The sequence below is a fragment of the Triticum dicoccoides genome, chromosome 4A, assembly GCF_002162155.2.
Source record: "Triticum dicoccoides isolate Atlit2015 ecotype Zavitan chromosome 4A, WEW_v2.0, whole genome shotgun sequence".
Classification (NCBI taxonomy): Eukaryota; Viridiplantae; Streptophyta; class Magnoliopsida; order Poales; family Poaceae; genus Triticum; species Triticum dicoccoides.
In genome coordinates this window covers 732,970,509-732,990,676 of record NC_041386.1, presented here as the reverse complement: position 1 = coordinate 732,990,676, position 20,168 = coordinate 732,970,509, and the positions used below count along the sequence as shown (strand labels likewise).

Sequence of the window (20,168 nt, the reverse complement as noted above, 5' to 3'; positions counted from 1 at the left end):
GGGACCATTGGGCGTGAGGATAGGCGAAAGTTGAGGGGAAGTGGCGGCCCTGCCGCCATTGACCGATCCTGACCGAGGAGAGATGCGTGCGTGGTGATAGGGTTAGAAGAGAAGGGTAATACACGGGTTCGCATCGGGCGAGCAATGGAGGCTGGCGGGGACCATTGGGTGTGAGGATAGGCGAAGGTTGAGGGGAAGTGGCGGCCCCGCCGCCATTGACCGATCCGGCCCGAGGAGAGATGCGTGCGTGGTGATAGGGTTAGAAGAGAAGGATAACACTGTCCCAAATGTTTGGAACATCCAACACCGACCAGCATCAATGATAGCATTTGTCCCTCGGTCGCCTCCACCATACTTTGAAAGATTTGGGACTTGTGCAACACTAAAGTGTTCTGCAACGGGACCATCCACCTCCGCCTAGCATGAAGAACATTGTTTTGGATTTTACTATCTCGTCAATGCACTCAACCGAAGTAAAAACTGACACCATGTCTTACTGTGAATACCCCTCCTCGTATCCTAGGGCAACTCTGTAACTTGGCCAAACTGTTGGCTCCCTTTTAACTAATGTATTCAGGTGGAGATCGCCCGACGGTGATTATTCAACAAGAAGTATGTAAATAACAAGTCAGGCGAACTGTTATGATTGTAGTAATCGATCAATTCCATCAATCTCCCTTGAACGCAGACACCACCCATCTTCTCTCTCGATCTCGAGCCGAGGAAATGATTGAAATGGTGGCCAACAAGTGTGCTAGTGGCCCTCATGCTATTTCACATTGGCGTAGTCTCTGCATTGCAGGGATAAGGGAGGGAACAAGAAGGCCCCTCTCGTGTAGGGGGTCATCGTCAATAGAGGATTGATCTTCCCAGCATAGTTCACAAATTTAAAAGGTGTCCCTACTTTTTCAATTTTGTTTTCAATTGTTTTAAATATTCAAGAAATTCATTAAATTTTTGTGTTTAAAAAATCTAAAAAATATTCCGAATTTAAAATTTAATCCATGTTTAAATTTCGTGTTAAAAAACGCTCAAAAACTTAAAACAACGTCATTTTTTAAATGTGTTTCGAAAATTTCGAAAAAAACGAATTCAGAAATTGTTTGAAAAGTTCAGAAAATGTTCATGTTTTTAAAATTTGATTGTGTTTTACAAAAACAAATACAAAAAATATTAAATTCTTTTTTTATAAATATTCCTCAAAATTTCAAAATTATCAAATTTTCAAAATAAGTTATTCGAAAACCTGAATAAAATTTCTTGGAAAATTAGTCCAGCACACCGCAAATTCTATATGACGCTCTTTGCGTCGATTTTTTGAGCAAACACAGAAACCGAGCGAGGCGAGCTACTAATTGTGCCGGCCTGTTTAGCGTCCCATGGATCCCGGTTTTGAGAACTTTTCTAGAAGGTTCCTGCCCGATTTAGGTTTGGTTCTTTCATTTTTATTTTTCCTGTTGTTCCTTTTACTTTTTTGTTTTATTTTTTCTTTTAAATTTGTTTTTTAAATGTTTGGAATTTTGAAAAAAAATCCAGTATTTCAAAGAAGTTTGTGTTTTCAAAATTTGTGTGGAATTTAAAAAAAAATCAAACGTTGTTCAAAACTTCAAAAAAAATGTTCTCATTTTATAAATTACATAAATTTAAAAAATGATCCTGTTTTAAAAAATTGTTCATGAATTCAAAAAATGTTCCCATTTCACAAATTCAGAAAAATGTTTCCATTCCAAATTTAGTACAGAAATTTGCAAGAAAAATAGTTGTCTTGAAAAATATTCAGAAGTTTTAAAATTATTCACTTTTCAAAAATGTTCAAATGAAAGAAAACATCTTAAAACTTAGATGCTACCGCAACTCGGGGGGCTACAGTGAACAGTTTTTTTTTCGAGAAACACCTGTAACTTTATTATTACTCATAACAGTTATAGCTACACTGATTTGGACCTAAGATCCTAGAAAATACAAAGTAACTCCTATGACTCAAAATTACTATGAAATCTCTTGAAAACACCTTCTTCGCGGTATCAATCTCTGCTTGAAGAAATACTCCAAAGATTTTGGTAAAGAGGCTGCAATTGGACTGAAGCAACAATGTTGTCACTCTTTCACCCACACGAACATCAATCTCTGCTCGAAGAAATACTCCTAAGACTTCGGTAAAGAGGCTGCAATTGGACTGAGCAACAATGTTGTTGTCACTCTTTCACCCACACGAACATAACCAATAATAATTTTTGAAAGCATCTTGAGTCACCCATGCAAAAAGATGGGAAGCCTTGATCGATGAATGTACTTGGGCTGGGCATGATCCCATAAAAATGTTGGCCGTCAAATCACTATATCATCACATGGCGTTGATGAAAGATTTCACCTCCACAAAGAATCAAACCAACAGAAAAAGCTTGGCACGGCAACATAAACTCATCATATCCGAATAATCGGATGTGTGAGGATAGAAAACTCTCTAACCTCATGGCACCGCTAAAAGATTGAGAGAAAATGTATTCTCACAAAATTATGATGATCACTAGCCGTTGATGAAGAACATAGAGGTCTTGAAGATCCGAGGTTCCCCCACCTCTCAGCGCCAAGATGGCAGCCGAAGGTTAGGGGGGCTAAATTTCTCAGATGACGGTGACGATGGTGGCACGAGAAACCCCCTACAGTGAACAAATAGCTACGCTACAGTGTACATGCACTATGGGCAAAGTAAATGGGCCAGCCCACTCGAGGCTGTCGTGCGTCGAGGTCCCCAATGAGGAAAAGAGCATTACATAGGAGCTCTCCTTTGTCTCAGAAAAACATAGGACCTCCTCACGACGCACTAGGAGCTCTCCAGTGGCGGAGACAGGCCCCAGGCAGCCGGGGCCGCTGCCTGGGGCGTGGGCGCTGATTCCTTCGTTGGCTGTAGCTACAGTGCTCCGAAGGTTGCCTGGGTCGGCCTGGGGCGTATGGTATTCCTGGCGCCGCCGCTGGGGCTCTCAATTCCTGGGAGCTTAGGATGTAATTTGTTGAGGAACCAACTATCATGGATTGTTACATTCCAGAGGAATGGGTTGGTTTGTTTCTTCGTATAGTAGGAGCAAAAAGTAGAACGGGGTGGTTATGTTCCTGTGCTTGGTTTTGAAGTACCAAATGAAAAATGGAATAACAATATGTCAAAAAAATGGCAGCATTTCATTTGTATTTCAAGAAAAACAACATGAAAAGCATGACACTTAAATGACATCACATAGAACACAATTTTCGACAACAATATCGTAATGTAACAATAAGGTAGCAAGTTCAATTGCCACATACAAAAGCAACCAGCCATACAAGTCTTGTTCACATACCAAATATCCAAAACCAACCAAAGTGCACTACAGCCACACATGTCAACTAACATACTTGACAACCATATCGAATTTAGAAGTTCTTCACAGCAGCAAACAATGATAGTCATTGCAGCAAGTAATGCATGTTATGAAACATATAGCCACCAATGACTAATACTCATGGATCTACGTACTACACAACAGCATATATTGAAACCAAACATTGGGCAGCACCATTTTGACAAAAATCGAACACAATATATATACACAAGGAGTATCTTATTTACATGCAAAAATTGGGCAGCACCATTTTCCCTCTAATTCAATGACACACACACACACACACACACACACACACACACACACACACAAACAAACAAACGGTAAGTAATATATACTAGATCATATACATTAATTTGTTGCTGCAATATACTAAATTGATTTCTAGAAGGATATGCTGATTGCATGATCTCCAATTTATTTCGCTGGAGTAAAGTTAATGGTGCGATCGACATGATCTCCATATTAATTAGCCTGCTCCACCACCAAATAATAAAAATACTAATTCACCTGCTATGCATCTCACAATTGATTTCTCCAATCTATCTATATATTCAAGCGCGGCCGCGAGGCTACCCCATTGCCATTAGCTCACAATCCGACTCTCAGGTAGCCACTTCACCGGGCGCCCCAGCATGAGAGGCACCGGCTTGGTTTCCTCGCTGACAGTAATCCTGCTCCTCCTTGGATACCTTGCAGTTATAGCACAGTGTATGTAAGCATATACATACGATTGTATTTCTCAGTGATGCAATCATGTAACTATGTAGGAGTATATATAAACTTGTACGTGATTCTGAACACGAATTTTTCGATGCGAATTAACAGGTCGTTTGGAGGCTGGAAGAAGGAGGAGCTACCAGGAGGATCATACCGGAGCTACTAGGGTCAACGCGACAGCATTAGATGAGAGCAAGCTCAACCTACGTTTCTGCACGGGCCATGTATGTCGTAAACCTCCGAGACCCTGTTACTGCTGTGAGCTTCTGCCGCCGGACCAGCCGTGCTTCGCTTCCAAAGAGGAGTGCTGGCAAAAATGTCCCGCCTGTGACCCCAAGTGTCCCGGCCCACCTGCCACGGAGTTGCATGCATGAGCAAATATATGCTTTTCATGTAAATGAGTCATAAGCATGGTTGTTTTGTGAGAGAAAGAATATACTGACGCGCCATATCTTTGCTCTTTTATACTGTGAGCCATTGTTTTTCTTTTTTTTTTCATGATACCTCGCTAAGTTTCTCTTCGGGTGCCAAATGGCGCGCACGTGATATTGTGATTGTATGCATTTATTTATGTTCCCTTTTTTACATAACGAAATGACACATATTTCGTCTTAATTATTTAAATCTGATATTATATCATGCTATGCTAATTTTGTTTGGTATATTGATTTTGCTACATATCTCTACTATTAAAGAAAGTTCGTCATTGTACATTCACCTTTGCCTACACCCCTCCACACGTCTTACATTAACTCGAACAAATCAAATCAAATCAAATATTCCCAAGACTTCAAATAAATCAAAACCTCATCTAAAAAAATAATTTCCTGCCTTCCCCTACCAATACTCAAATCGAATCAAATCTTACCAAAATCTAAAATATGTGGGTGCAGATTTATTCGGACACGGTTGATACCAAAATATGAATGCCCCAGTTGCAATGCATGGAAAATTAGCTAATTTTAACTAATCTCACGGAAGAATATCTTAACTACGTGGTATGTCAATCTGGAAAAAAAAACTATGTCATAAATAGTACTCCCTCCATCCCGCTGCAAAAACATCTTACATTATGGGATAGAGGGAGTAGCTACGTAATATGTGATGTAGTGCACCTTTGCAACTTGTCATCAAAGAGCACATCATACACATTTCTAGCAACATGCCAATTATGCGATCTTAACTTTATTTTATTTGTGTGAAATGGAACAATCTCTAAATTAACACGTAGTTCACCCCACACACACTGCTGGAATGTGGAACTTTGCCAAGTGCCCAGGGCACTCGCCCAATGCCCGAAAATCACTAGGCAAAGTGTTGGCTGAGTACAACACTAGGGAAACAGTACTCGGCTGGAATCCTGCCGGCAAACAAATAGCATGGACGGAAGGACTGAAACCACATCGGTGGCACGCGTGTCATCGAAACTTTGCCTAATGTTGCACTCGGCAAACCTCTTGCGCATAATTAAACAAAAGACGGCGCCGCCACTTGCCCCCAATCTCACGGTGACCGCCGCCATTGCCTCTCCTCTTTCTCAACCAAAGTCGATGTGCAAGGCTGAGGTCCCTAGCAGGAGAGCAACATCATCATGGATGGGATATCGAATGAAGAAAAGGAAGACAAGGGCGAGAACTGTGAATGAGGGAGCAGTTTGAGGGAGTGCCATAAGGCCATCGTGGATGGGATATCGAATGAAGAACGCCAAGACAAGGGTGAGAACTGCGAATGCGGCGGCCGTGGCACTCGCGCGCGACAGCTTGCTTCGCGGTCCGTGACCTAGCACCCTGTGATGCAGTTGTCTTAACCACGGCGTCCCTGATGGGGTGGACGACTCTCGAGAGGTCCAGAAGGTCATCCACGCGCAAGTCGGTGTCGCCCATGGGCCGCGTCACATAGAAATGGCGAGCAGGCTGATCCGAGTAGCATAGAACAATACTTGGGCCCTTAATCTGTGTGATACTCCCTCCATAAAGAAATATAATAGCGTTTAGATTACTAGGCATAAATGATAAAAACCCATTTTTTTAATTACAGAGGGAGTACTATAATTGGTAGTATCCATCAATTCCCAGCAGGAAATGTCTATCTGAAACAGTATCTATTGCCATTTTCCTCAAATTAATTCTGCTCTTTCTGACAGAAAACAAAACGGACACTGTTTATCCATGTTACCCTGACATGCGGGGAGAAGCTAAGGATATCAGCACACACGGCTCCGCTGCTAACGCGCCAGGAGCAACTCCTGCCCTATCCCTATCTTGTAAGTGAGATCTCGATTTGAAGACCTACTCCCTCCGTCCGAAAATAGTTGTCATCAAAATGGACAAAAAGAGATGTATCTAGACTAAAATACATCTAGATACATCCCTTTTTATTCATTTTGATGACAAGTATTTCCGGACGGAGGGAGTACATCGTAACCTCGCGTCATGAGGTTAACTGTGAAGTTATAAGCAGAAAGAAAAAAAAGGTCTATATTCAATCCCAAATTACAAATCGATATTTATAGAAAATATTTAAACCCTTTTTTTGTGCCAGCTTGTCCACATCAATTACTTAAACCCATTTTTTAGGTGCATGCATGCTAGCTTACCTACAGCCACCTTACCTGGCAGTGGGGGGATTTCTCAGTGCAGGTTCCTGTGTTGCCATCACCTTTCATTCCAGGCTTACATGCCACTCGATGACTCGAGCAAGGATACACTGCAAATGATTCCGGGAAATTATAAGCTAACAGGGCTGACAAATGCATGGACAGTACTTCAATGGCTGAAAAAAGCAGAAATAAAGTTGCATTCATTCTCTTGCTGTGAAATTTCGGATACAGTTCTTGATAACTTGCTAACTGAGTTGTCCTAAATTGCAAAGAATGGAACTTAAGTTCTACACACAAAAAGGCACAGCGCCTGCTTTTTCATGAAAATAAGAGTGGTGCTCGATGCAAAAAAGATATTTAGCTACTCGTGTTACTGCTAAACAGTACAGTACCATGTCAGGCAGTGAAGGACACAACCACTAGCAACTAAACAGAGCAGATCAAAACTAGCATTCACCCGTAGTAGAATATAAATTTCAACTACTGAAAAACACTTCATTGTCTTGTCGTACCTAGTAAAATCTTGTTCATTTCGCAAGTTTTATATCTGAAGACTGAGCTTAGACAGCGCCCCCTGAGTCCTGGCTTGCATAGTGGGCCAAAGGACGGACCTTTCCATTGCTGCATGGACCAGCTCGGATGGAAACACTTCTTAGTTCAGTTAACAAACAAGATCACCCAATATAGTGCTTTGGAAAAGACATGGCTATCTACCGGAAGGGTATCGAAGACCCATGCAGCATCGAAACAAAGGAGCTGCCAGAGGGATCATCCAATGACAAATCGTGGCTATCGTTTTTGCCTGTAGAAGTACTCCACTAATCACCTCTGAATTTTAATTGAGCATCTTACCTAAAAGAACCGAATAGAAAAACACGCATCACTGATTTTTTTCCCTCTTTGTAAGAATCATCGAATGTGACGAGAACAACAGAACTAACCATGTGATGGGGGACCCCCATGCAAATATATTAAATCAGTTTAGGACCCCTCTGGCACATATGACTAGCAAGAGAGAGATGGTATAGCTATTACTTATGTACTCTTGTATTTGTTAGAGATATATTTGGGTTACATGTATTTGCTAGTCTAGGATTTGTAATCTGTGTCCTACCTTATCTCCAGGAGAAGCTTCTTGCCCTCTAAGTCTTGTACTCAATATATACTCGCCCTCGAGGCTCAATAATATATCCATCTAACAATTCCACCAATCCCTCTCTATCCCTTCTAACAGTATTAATTCATTTCAGAGTGAAGTGATCACAATACTATCAAAAGGCCACCATGTGTCTTTTCCCACCATTCCCCAGATAGATCAACCCATGTAACGAGCTATGTGTGTACAGTTGTGTTTGTCAGGCTAATGTAGTCTAGTATCTCCTCCAATCAGCTATTCCAATATACATATAAATGCACGGTGTGAAAATATTGGCATATATGACCATGAATTGCTCAACTGAATAATTCCTAGATAAAAGAAAATCATTTGATATACAACGGACAGAAGTACTAGTACACATTCAGTAAGACTCGTGATTAATGCACATCAGTAAATTAAATCGACCTAACCCATGAGCTAATAAAAATATCTTTCCACTGCCAACATGTGGAAACCATGTTATGTTTGTGCTCGGTCACATATGCAGTTTTTTGCAGAATAATTTGAGGACGTGAAGAAAAGAAGCTAAGTTACCCCCCACTATAAGGGCATCTCCAGCCGTTCGGCCCCCCAGGGCGCCTAAATAGAGCGGCCTGGGGGCGTGCCGGCGCTAGTTCGGCCTCTGGGGGCGACCTAGCTCCCAGTCACGCCCCCACACGCCGGCCTCAGGATGCGGGAAATTTAAACTTGGTCGTTCCCGCTCTCAAAAGACGCCGCAAATCCGGCGATCGGACGTAGTCTGGCGTTACAAAAAACAGAGCGCCGCCGCCGCAAGTTCACGTGCGCAACGATTCACTCGGCCGGGTCGGCTCCAGGCGTTGGCGGAGTCGGCGTGCGCGGGCTCGTCGGTGTCGGAGCTGCTTCGGTGCTGGGCTGCGTCGGCGCGGCTTCAGCACTGCTGGGCGGCGATGTAGAGGCGTCGTTCGGGCTTGGCGTCCATGTGGTCGTGGGCGTCGTTGGCGTTGCCGTCGGCAGCTCGTTCAGGATGAGGTCGCGCTACACCAGGTACCACGCCTCGTCCTGGGTGGCGAACCCGGGAGACGCGGCGGCCGCGGTCGATCCTGTCGCGATGATGTCGTCCATGTCGGCTCCCGTGTCGTCGGCGTCGCTGAGGTGCGAGAAGGGTAGCGGTCCACGGTAGAGATGGGGCGTCGGTGTGGACGCGTAGGCGGCGGGCGGCGAGTAGTTGTATGGAGGGTACTGCACGCCGACGAAGGTGGGCGAGGGCGTGCGCGTAGCGGGGTGACCATGAGGGAAGGTCACGTTTGGGTTGAACCCACCGTGCGCGTCACCGTCGGCGTAGCCGGGCGACGATGAACCCCATGGAGATCCGGCGCCTTGCTGTCCCCAGGGCGCGTACTGGGCGTGGCGTGACGACGGGTGGATTCATCCTCGCCTAGTCGACCGATGAGGAAGACGCCGCCGCGTGCGCCGCGTTGTCGCGGGCCTTCTTGGCTATGGCCCTGTTCCGCCTGTCGGCGGTGACTGCTTCGCGCCGCTGAACTTCCACCCTCCACTCGGGGTTCGACAGGCCCGGTGGCTTCGATGGCGGCGCCCTCGGCTTCCTCTGCTTCGGCCGGGCCACGGCGCCAGTCGCGGTTGCCACCGCGCGCGGCATGGCGTACTTCTTCGCGGCGAGCGGGAGGGGGTTTGGCGGGAGAAAGGGAGAGAATGGCGGGAGGAAGGCGAGCGAGCGGGAGAGATGCGAGGGAAAAGCGTCAAGAAACGGCGGGAAAAGGCCCTCGGGTCGCCTCCAGGGCGGGCCCACGCGCCTTTTTCGCTTGTGCCGGCTCCCCAAGCGCCCCCCAGGGCGCCGGGTTCGACCTGGGTCCGCCGGCACCAGTTTTGGCCCGAGCCGGCGAAAAACGGGTTTCTGGGGACGCGACTGGGGCCTTTTTTGGCGCCGGCGCGACAAAATCGCCTGGGGAAGGCCTGTTGGGGGCGCGGCTAGAGATGCCCTAACTAGCCTAACAGCACGCAGCCACGCACACATTGGCCAGCCGCCACACTCGGCGCTGCTAACCCCACTAACTAATTCCTACATGCATGCACGTCCAGCCATCCAGTCAACTGCAACGACCCGGCCCAGCATGCATCTGACTTGTCTGGCATGCAAACGCATGGCTAGCTAACAAACTCGGTCATGGACTTGGGCCACGCACGCACGCACCCACGCACGCACCTAACGTGGTTTACTCTAACATATACTATTTATCTATCTGTGGCAGAACACTTTTAAGTTCTTGCAGGAATGGTAAAATCGCATTGTGGACTCACTGTTTAGGAAATAATAAATATGGCTTATGGGTATTACTAATCTGATGCCAAATGTCAAATATCACCGGGCAAAAAAAAGTGATGGCCGTACTGTGAAGAGAACCTTAAATACCATGAGCAAATATGTTGTGTGTATATCTTGTATTCTTCACTGCTTTGCAGATCAAATTAACAGTAGGGAACTAAGGAAGTGCATAATCTTCCCTCGTCAAAACTTGAAATCAGAAAAAAAAAAGATACATAGGGGTGATTCTCACCTTGACGCTGAACGGGGCAAGCAACTGCTTGCAGCAGATTTGGTGGAGGACCAGCCCTTATTCATCGCAACCTGCTTGGCCGGCGGGTAGAATGTGTCGATGGCCGTGTAAGGTCTTCCCTCCATACACTCGTCCTGCGAGATTGGGATGCTACGACCGTCCGGCCGCCGGTGGCCCACGCCGGCAAGTCGGCAACGCGATGCCTATGACATACATGGAGGAAGTTTGAAGTTTATTTTTAGAACGAAAGACGTTAGGAGGGTGCGACTTTAAATTAATAAAGCCCACATCATAGGCAGCGTAACAAACAAGTCAAGTTTGAAGTAAATCCGTCACCCCGTTCAGTGCCATCGACCGCGGTCGTCGCATTGCTGCTAGGAGAAGGGAGAAGAGGACTTAGACCGGGTGGTGAGCGTGTACATGATGCCATTACTGAACTTTGGCTCCTCGGTGAGTAGCACACTGACACGCCCCATGGAATAAAATCAATGATGCCTCCGAGCATCTCCAACAGCAGCGATATATAAGCGCCACGCTGAAAAATCAGTGTTTTTGCGTGCGCGCTACCGCTTCGGGCGCTCCAACGGAGACGCATAAACCGCGCGCGCGGCATATCTGGTTCAGCGCGCGGGCCGAAACGCCATCTCGCTCCGCTTATTTGATGCGCCCGCTCCCACGCGCTGGACTCTCAAGCGCTCGCTCGCAACTCCACCGACCCCATCCAGCCGCGGCGCCGCCGCCGCCGGCGCCACCCGGCGACCGTTCCGGCGTTTCCCCGGCCAATCCCCGCGCCACGGCGGCTTCCTCCGCCTCCCTCTAGTCACTGCCGCCCCTCGCGCGCGGATGTCCTCCGACGAATAGCGCCCGGCCGCTCGCTGCCGCTCGGCGCCCGCAAGGTGTTCGACAAAACACCCGCAAGGTATGTATTGCTAAAACTTCATGAATTTGTTGCATGTTGATTGTAGTTTTTATAGCCTAGTATTGAACATTGTAGATGAGTTCGTCGTATGATTCTTCCGAAGAAGAATTTGATATGGAAGAGGAGGAGGATCTTGCAATGATCCTAGCTATGCACATCAATAAAAAACCGAAGCACGGTGGTTCGGTTATGGGTCGGCAGAAAATTTGGAGGGATAGGATCGATGCCATAATAGATTGATAAGGCACTATTTCGTGGAGAATCCCACATACCCGGTGTCGTACTTTCATCGCCGGTTTAGAATGAGCACCGAGTTGTTCAGGCGCATTGCAGAGAAACTAGCGAGCCATGACTGGTTTTTTCAGCAAAGGAGGAATGCCGCTGGAGAGCTCGGGCATAGCACCTTTCAGAAGGTGACAACCACTTTGCGTATGTTGACATACGGTATCCCAGCTGATCTAGTTGATGATCACTTGGCTATGGGTGAGAGCCAAGCCATCATGTGTGTCAAGCGCTTCGCAGTCGGAATTGTCCAAGTGTTTGGCCAGGAGTATTTGAGATCTCCCAATACTGAAGACACCACAAGGCTATTGGAGATGAACAAAGCTCGTGGCTTCCCAGGGATGCTTGGCTCAATATATTGCATGCATTGGAGTTGGAAGAATTGTCCAAAGGCATGGCATGGGCAATTCCACGGCAAAAAAGAGAATTCCACTATAATCCTTGAAGCGGTGGCCGATCAAGAGACTTGGATTTGGCATGCTTTCTTTGGAATGCCTGGATCTTTAAATGACATCAACGTTGTCAACCGGTCACCACTGACGAATAAGATTGCAAATGATGATTTGCCACCAGTGCAGTTTGTAGCAAATGGTCGTACATACAACTATGGCTACTATCATGTGGATGGCATCTACCCAAAGTGACAAACATTTGTGAAGCCGTTGAAAAAACCGGAAGGTAACAAAAATCTTGATTGCCACAATGCTCAGGCGGCGGCTAGAAAATATGTGGAGAGAGATTTTGGGATTTTGCAAGCCCAATTTGCTATTATGAGAGGACCGGCTAGACTTTGGGATCAAAAGATGCTTTGGTACATCATGCACGCTTGTGTGATCATGCACAACATGATCATCGAGAATGAGCGTGACCAAGATGTAGACTACTCTCATTATGAGCTCTTGGGACATCCCGTGCGAGTGCGACGGAGGGCTGAAAGGGTGGCCCGTTTTGTTGCCTCCTATCATGCCATCCGACGTCCAGCAGCGCATGATGATCTTTAGAAGGATCTCATTGAGGAGTGGTGGGCATGGAATGGGCGACAAAGAGCATCATGATTTGTGCGTTTGATATTGTATTGTTGAACTATTTGTTGTATTATTATTGAACTATTTGTTTGAGTTGTAATAACGAAATTGAACTATTTATTATTGATTTATTTTGTTTGTCTTTGATCTTTTTACTTGTGTTTGGAATGCATATATTGTTTGTGTGAGAGTCGTACGCGCTGCATTTTTGTACGCTGCAAAAGCTACGCGCGCGCGCTGCATTTTAGCGCGGCTGCTGGAGTCAGCGCTGCTCGCCGCGCCAAACTAGGCGATGAGCGCGCGACAAAGTAGTTTTTAGCGTGCGGCGTGTTGGGCGGCTGTTGGAGATGCTCACATATAGATTTTTAAAGTCAAGTGAATCAAACCAGGGAATCGCTGAGTTGGGAGAAGGGGTGGATTGGGATGAATCCTTGGACTCCCTATGTCGAGGTGGTAAGAAATGAGAGTACGAGGAGGACACCTGGGGTACGCTGGTGGGAGAGGCCGAACGGGGCTTGCGTTGGCGGCGCAATAGGGTGAGGGTAATGTACAACCAGATCAGAGAAGAGGAGGGGTCGGGGAGAAAAAGGGGAAATCCTATTTGCAGCTCGCTGCGTCAAACTGCCGGCGTTCGCACAGGCGAGCGACCGAGCAGGGATGCAATTGCCGGCCCACTTAACTGTTCCATCGCTCCCGGTTTTGGGAACCTTCTAAAGATTCCTAGCTGGTTTTTTTTTCTGGTTTTGCCAAACTTCTAGAAGGTACCTTGAATTGGTTTTTTCTTTATTCTGTTTTTTCCATTTCATTTTTTGTTTTCTTCTTTTCCCATTTTCCTTTTTCTGTTTTTTTTCATTTGTTTCCATTTTCATAATGTTCACAGTTTAAAGAAAAATGTCCATAATTTTATAATTTTGTTTATGAATTTTAAATTTGTTCACAATTTAAAAATTTTCACGCTTCTCAAAATTTATTCGCAGATTAAAAAAATGTTCACAATTTTATATTTTTGTTCGCAAATTTGAAATTTATTCATGTTTTAAAATTTGTTCACAATTTTAGAAAAAATTAAGATTTCAAAATTTGTTCAGAATTCGAAAAATGTTGGCAACATTATAATTTTGTTCACGAATTTGAAATTTGTTCAGGTTTCAAAAATTGTTTACAATTCGAAAAATGTTCGCAGTTTCAAAATTTGTTCTCAGATTTGGAAAATGTTCGACGTTTTATAATTTTGTTCCCGAATTTTAAATTTATTCATGTTTCAAAAAAATTTCACAACTCGAAAAATGTTTACGGTTTCAAAAATTGTTTGTAATTCAAAAAAAATCACAATTTTTGTTCGCGAATTTGAAATTTGTTCATGTTTCATAATTTGTTAACAATTTGAAAAAATTTGCGGTTTCAAAATTTATTCACATTTCAAAACGGTTTCATATTTTTTTTACCTTTATAAATTTTGTTCTGGGATTACAAAATTGTTCCCATATCAAACATTGTTCATGATTTTCGAAAATGTGGCAGTTTATGAAAAAATTGTTCACGGTATTCCAAAGTAGTTGCGTTTCACAAAACATTCAGTGTTTTTTTTATGAAAAATGTGTTTGAAATTTCGAAAAAAAACGGATTTGTGCTCGGCAGTTTGTTCTGTGCTGTAATTTGAGCATTAAAGCTTGCTAGCTCCACTTGGTAGTAGCGCACTGACGCTAGGACGAGATCCTCGGTTCGATACCCGCTTGGCGCTTTTATTTTTGTGCTACAGTCTCGATCGGGCCTTTATTTTCGAGCTACAGTTCTCAATCGGGCCGGCCCAGGCGTAGACCCCCTGTGCGTGCGAGCGACAATCTGCTGCAGAGAGCGGCAGGTACAAGCTCCCGAGAGAAAGACGGAATAACGGGGCCAAGAAAGAGACAGGAGATGCTCGTGTGCTCATGGGCTCCGTGGACTAAATATTTGTGCTACAGTTCTCGATCGGGCCTTTATTTTGTGCTACAGTTCTCGATCGGGCCTTTGTTTTCGAGCTACAGTTCTCAATCGGGCCAGTCCAGGTGTAGACCCCCTGTGCGGGAATTTCCTATTGGACGCTCGTTGCGTCAAACAGCCGACCAAACGCACAGAGCCAACGATCGAGCGCTACCCTTGGGCCGGCCCATTTAACGTGTTCCCGTGTTTCCGGTTTTGGGAACCTTCTAGAGCTTCCCAGCCGGTTTTCTCTGGTTTTGGGAACCTTCTAGATGGTTCCCTAAACCGGTTTTTTTCTTTTCTGTTTATTTTTCTAATTTCTTTTTTTTTCGTTTTAGTTTTCTTGTTATTTTTTCAATGTTATTTTATCTTTTTAAACTAAGTACATATTCAGATTTGTTCTGAATTTTCGAAAAATGTTCTTGCTTTTAAAAAATGTTCTTTTTGAATTTTCGAATTTTCGAATGTTTTTTTGAATATTTTCATATTCAGAACATTTTCTTTTCTTTTCTTTTCTTTTTTGTTTTCTTTCTGTTTTCCTTTTCAAGTTAATTTCTCTTTTCAACACGTTTTCTTTCTTTAGTTTTTATTTTCATATGTGTTCTTATCTTCTTTTAAAAAAATATGTTCACAAATTCAAAAAATGTTCCCATTTTACAAAATTTGTTCACAAATTCAAAAAATGTTTCTGCTTTCAAATTTTTGTTCCGTATTTTTAGAAAATGTTCCTGTTTTTTCAAAATTTGTTCGAATTATTTTTGTTCATTATTAGTGAAATTTGAAAGTAATGGCATGGATTTCAAAAAATGCCTATTGTCAAAAATTGTTCACAAATTTCAAAAATTGTTCTTCTTTTTCAAATTTTTGTTCCTGTATTAAAAAATGTTCACATTTCAAATTTGTTTGGGATTTTCAAAATTGTTCTCCATTTTACAATTTGTTTGTTATTTTAAAAACTGTTCTCCGTTTCAAAATTTGTTAGGATTTTTAGAAAAGCACGTATGATTTGTTTGGATTTTTCAAAATTGTTCTCTGTTTCAAATTTTGTTCTCAAATTTTGGTTCCTGTATTCAAAAAATGTTCGTGCTTTTGCAAAACTGTTCTTGCTTCCAAATTTGATCGGGAATTTTGAAAATTGTTCTTCATTTCAAAATTTGTTATCAAAATTCAAAAAATGTTCGTTTCAAATTTTTTCTGTTTGCTTTTTCTTTGTTCTTTTTCCTGTTTTTTTCTTTTTCTTTCTTCGTTTTTCTGTTTCTTTATTTCATTTTTCAATTCCTTTTTCTTCTCTTTTTGTCTTCTTTTTGTTCACATATCAAATTATGTTTGGGAGTTTCAAAAAATCTTCGCATTTCAAATTCGCGCTTCCAAATTTGTTCTCCATTTCAAAATTTGTTTTCAACATTCAAAAATTGTTCACGCTTAAAAAAATTGTTCTCCATTTCAAAATTTGTTCTCAACATTGAAAAATTGTTCGTGCTTCCAAATTTGTTCTCCATTTCAATATTTGTTCTCAAGATTCAAAATTGTTCGTGCTTTCAAAAATTGTTCGAGATTCCAAATTTGTTCTCCATATCAAAATTTGTTCTCAACATTCAAAAATTGTTCGTGCTTCTAAATTTGTTCTCTGTTTCAAAATTTGTTGTTAAGATTTAGAAAATGTTTGTGCTTTAAAGAATGTCACAAATTCCAAGAATATTTTGGAAAACTCAAAAGTTGTTTGTGTTTCCAAATTTTGTTTTGAAATTTGAAAAATTGTTCCTGTTCAGTTTTTTGGGTAGTTTAGAAAATGTTTCCGTTCCAAAAAAATATGTTCGCGTCTCCAAAATTCGTTTGTGTGTTGAAAAAATGTTTGAGTTTTCTCAAAATGTTCAGAACTTTCAAAAATTGTTCGCATTTTAGAAAAAAGTTCCAGATTTCAAATTTTGTTCACCGTTTCTTCCTGTTTATGAAATATGTTTGGAATTACGAAATTTTTTCACGTTTTTTTAATTTGTTCGTGTTTTCAGAAAGAATGACAATCTCAAAACTGTTCATTATTTCAAAGAAGTATAAGAAAAATCATACTTGTTTCAAATCTGCCGCTGCTTTCTGTTCGTTAGAGTTCGCGCTATACAAATTTTATAGCATTTCTTTTTCTTGGAATGTTTCTGTTCAAATTTATCAGAACTTTTCAAATAATGACCGGCATTTCAAAAAATGTTCTCATTTCCAAATTTTTGGTCACGTATTCAAAATTTGTTCATGTTTCAATTTTGTTGGGATTTTTGAATTGTTCTCCATTTCAAAATTTGTTCTAACAATTCCAAATAAATTCGTGATTTAAAAAATTGTTCCTCTTTTAAAATTTCGCTCATAAATTCAAAAAATGTTCATGTTTACGAAAAAGCTCAGAATATTAAAAACTGTCCCTGTTTTCAAATGATGTTCGTGTTTCCAAAAAATGTTCGGGAATTGCAAAATATGTTTGAGAATTACGAGAAATGTTCAGCAATTCAAAACAGTTCCCATTATCAAATTTTGTTCTCAAATTCAATATATATTCTAGTTTTTGGAAATATTCTGGAATTAAATTTTTTTTTACACTGTTCAAAAATTGTTCCCAGTATTAAAAATTTGTTTCTCAAATTTCAATAAATGTTTGGGTTTTCATCAAATATCCTGGAATTTCAAAATGTTTTCTGTTGAAACATGTTCACGTTTCTATTTTATTTTTTCAAAATTTGAAAAAAATTCGAGTTGTTCAGGAAATCATTAGATTTTCAAACATTGTTTGTTTTTACAGAGAATCAGAATTTCCAGATAAAGTTCCAAAAAATTCAAAACAGCTGTCCGAGTAGTTCTTATGCATCTACGCTCCCATTTGTACACTAACATTTTTGGTTCCACTGGTTAGCTGCTCAGGTACACGAGATGGAGGTCGTATGTTCGAATCCTACTCGACACCCTTTTCACGCTTTGTTCTTTTTCCATCATAGCTGCTCTGCTACAGCGCCCACTATTGGGCCGGCCCGGGCCCCCTTGTGCGTGCGAGCGACAACCTGCCGCAGAGAGCGGCAGGTAGGAGCTCCCGAGAGAAAGACGGAAGAACGGGGCCAAGAGAGAGAGGAGATGCTCGTGTGCTCATGGGCTTCGTGGACTAAATATTTGTGCGCGAAACTGGCCAAGTAACCAGAGCCCACCGAAACGGCTTCTGGAGTAGATGCCCTCAGGCCAGTCGGCCCAGTTAGCGCTAAGCAACGATCTAACGACCAGAAACGCTTCAAACATACGATCTGACAGCAAAAATTGCAAGTGCGTGAGAGAGCTCGGTTTAGACTCAGTTTTACTGTCCTTAATTGGGCAGGATTGCTTAAAGAGGACGACAAGACGGAGTTCCAGACTAGGGTGAAGAGGTTGGCTCACGCGGCAGCTGCTCTGGCGGACAGATCTTACCCTCGTGGCAGGCTTCTCCCGGGAGATATGTTACGCAATTCCGGGTCCGCTATCACCAGCGTTTCCGACCCACATGTGTCAACCAGGCCCAACCGGAGAGCAACACCGACTTATGACAGGCCTTGGGCCCTCTCCCCCCAAAAGACTAGCCTGTTAGGAGGGGACATCCCCGCCCTTATAAGTCGTGTTATGTCTCCCCCGACAACCGATGTGAGATTAAACCCAACAATCTCCTCCTCACACATCGGTCATTCATGGGCCCGCTAACACCAGCGTTTCCAGCCCACCAATCATGACCGATCACCCGTGAGTCTACCGAGATACATTCCGGGCACCTGGGCTCTGATACCAATTGTTACGCAATCCCGGGTCCGCTATCACCAGCGTTTCCGACCCACATGTGTCAACCAGGCCCAACCGGAGAGCAACACCGACTTATTACAGGCCTTGGGCCCTCTTGCCCCAAAAGACTAGCCTGTTAGGAGGGGACATCCCCGCCCTTATAAGTCGTGTTATGTCTCCCCCCACAACCGATGTGGGATTAAACCCAACAAGATAGAGACGGGATTCAGATCGACTAGCTGGTGGTCATATCTAGTTTTAGCCTTGTTCCATTGGGGTTTGATGCCCGCTGGACTAGTATGAGGTTTTTGGTATCGTTTTGCTTGGCTTCTGTATGCCAGTAGTTTCATCCTTTGAACTTAGGTTAGGGAGTGTCTTAGATGAAAGTCTCGTCAGGTTTTCGCCCCATGGCAGATGATCCGTTCCAAGGTCGTCCTGTGGTGGGTTTCCTGACGATGCGCCAACTCGCTCCCCCCTTTTAGTCTCCTTCGGCTCGCAGTTGTTTTTCATTATTCTGGTTTCCTTGGCTAGTGGTCGACTAAGACTTAAAACAGACTGATGTATTTCCGTTGATTGCAAAATTAATGGAAAGGTGTGTGAGCCCGGTTGAAAAAAAAGGCACATCAGCACTGCATTACACAGGCTTCAGTATATGGCTGTTAAGAGCGCACTACATTAAGCGTTTAAATCAACAGACGAGCCTATATGTTTTGGTCACTACATTTCTTGCACAGCAAATGCCCTGTCCTGGCACCTCCCAAAATCCTATTTTCATACATGAAGCACAAGCTTATACGAAATAACAAAAATGGGCTAAACACGCATACACTAGCATGTTCTACTTCATTTGTTGGCACTAACGCCATTTCTCTCTGGTTAACATATCCAAAGTTCTACTGAACCATTAGCTACAGCAAACATAAACAAACAATTTGCTCAAAGGTAGGGCTCTGACAAAATACTGAATGCAGAATGTTAAATACAGATCACACCAGTAACCAGTCTGATTGAACCTTTTAGTACATTAGCATGTTCGCAATATGCACTAAGATTTAGGATAATCATAATAACTGACTGTTATGGACAAGGAGGCCAATTACAGTATAATTTAGCCCCATGGAACTAATACATGTCCAGAACAACATCCAGTGCTAGGTAACATTGTTCTTTGGAAATGACATTATGATTAATCTGTAGGTTTATCAGGCATTGGTCCGACCTGAAAATCCAGCAAGCAGGAGCAGAAGCATTAGGAAATTGAGCGGCATGATTGAAGCAGATTCCAAAGTACAGACAAAAATTTTCAGCTGAAAGAAGAGTGGGTTCTTGGGGCGAAGCACAGGGGTGGTTTGAAGGTAAAGCTACTGCCCATCTGCATCTGCTAATGGCTCCGAGAAGAGAGGAACATAGGGTAAAAACTGTTGTGCATTGTCTTTGTCAAGATTAAGGATATGGCCAATTTTCTGTTGCTACATATCGAATTATACCAAGGTATCATGTCCACATGAAAGCAGGAAAATCGTACTGCAATCTGGATGAATCCCAAGCAACTTATACTTCTGCCCCGTCATGCTCATAAGCTTATCGAAGCTGGCAGTATGCTTAGTTGCTTACGGACAAATTCTTAACTATCACGATCCTTGAGGCACAAGAGTGATATCTCAGAAACCAGGATATTGTAACTATCATTGATAGAAGCTATAGCATAGTGTAGGCACCCCTGCGACGATCCAATTGTAGCAAATCTTCGAGGGTTCGACACGCAGATGGTTTTCCACAGTGTCCCCTCCATGTCCACCCCCACTAGCACATAATCG

The 20,168-nt window shown here is 43.1% G+C and overlaps 1 long non-coding RNA gene across 1 annotated transcript; it reads left to right on the top strand.

Moving 5' to 3' along the window:
• Positions 1-3,975: 3,975 nt before the first annotated feature.
• On the top strand, positions 3,976-4,546 carry LOC119289934. Its single transcript, XR_005141661.1, has 2 exons — positions 3,976-4,088; positions 4,206-4,546. It is a non-coding gene; the product is annotated as an uncharacterized LOC119289934 (long non-coding RNA).
• The last annotated feature ends 15,622 nt before the right edge of the window (positions 4,547-20,168 follow it).